This window comes from Nanorana parkeri, unplaced genomic scaffold (assembly GCF_000935625.1).
Source record: "Nanorana parkeri isolate BGI_ZX_2015 unplaced genomic scaffold, ASM93562v1 scaffold50, whole genome shotgun sequence".
In the NCBI taxonomy this organism is placed as follows: domain Eukaryota; kingdom Metazoa; phylum Chordata; class Amphibia; order Anura; family Dicroglossidae; genus Nanorana; species Nanorana parkeri.
Window position 1 is genome coordinate 1,919,903 of NW_017306318.1, and position 1,488 is coordinate 1,921,390.

Genomic DNA, 1,488 nt, shown 5'->3' on the forward strand with positions numbered 1-1,488 from the left:
GGGTCTACCTGAGCAAGAAAGCCTATAGCTGTCTTTGGGTGGAGTTCAGAGTTAATCTTTAATCAAACTCTGGCTATACACTGTATAACACCCCCCTCCTCCTCCTCTACAGATACAAAGCTTGCTGAGAATTTAATTGACAGGCTCGGCTACTACGGCTGCATTGCCACTAAATATTCCTGTTGATAAATAGATTTCGGTTTATAGTAATCTAAAGTCCGAGTGACCGGAAAATTGACGCACTTGACGGATAGCCGCCTTTGTAGCAAGCAACAGCTAACGTCACTTAAACATGTAAACTCCATCATTAAAATGTTGTATCATCTTTATAAAGTGAATGTCATTTCAAAAGCCATTATTAAATCTGCAGCTTTCATGAAAATGGAACCTGGTGGTGGCCATACCCACATAATCTAATACAGGCACTTCATGTTATAGGGTGACAACACTCTAGCCCAGTCTACCAATTGTGCTCCTGCGTTGTCACCCTGTCACACGGGCTTCTGATGAAGACTACAAGTTGCCATTATAGTACACATTATACAGACATTGTCCTTTGTTGTCACCATTAAAAACCCAACCCTAAGAAACTCCATGTAGCCATCGCTGAAGTGTATGTAGACATCAGGCGTGTCTGTAGACATCTGGAGTGTCTGTAAACATCAGGAGTGTCTGTTGACATCAGGAGTGTATGTAGACATCTGGCGTGTATGTAGACATCAGGAGTGTATGTAGACATCTGGAGTGTATGTTGACATCTGGAGTGTATGTAGACATCAGGAGTGTATGTAGAGATCAGGAGTGCATGTACACATCTGAAGTGTATGTACACATCAGGCGTGTATGTAGACATCTGAAGTGTATGTAGACATCTGGAGTGTATGTAGACATCAGAAGTGTATGTAGACTTTAGGAGTGTATGTAGACTTTAGGAGTGTATGTAGACATCAGAAGTGTATGTAGACATCTAGAGTGTATGTAGACATCTGAAGTGTATGTAGACATCTGAAGTGTATGTAGACTTTAGGAGTGTATGTATTCATCAGAAGTGTATGTAGACTTTAGGAGTGTATGTAGACATCTAGAGTGTATGTAGACATCTGGAGTCTATGTAGACATCTAGAGTGTATGTAGACATCAGGAGTGTATGTAGACTTTAGGAGTGTATGTAGACATCAGGAATGTATGTAGATATCAGGAGTGTATGTAGACATCAGAAGTGTATGTAGACTTTAGGAGTGTATGTAGACATCAGGAGTGTATGTAGACATCAGGGATGTATGTAGACATCAGGAATGTATGTAGACATCAGGAGTGTATGTAGACATCTGAAGTGTATGTAGACTTTAGGAGTTTATGTAGACATCAGGAGTGTATGTAGACATCTAGAGTGTATGTAGACATCTGAAGTGTATGTAGACTTTAGGAGTGTATGTATTCATCAGAAGTGTATGTAGACTTCAGGAGTGTATGTAGACATCAGGAGTG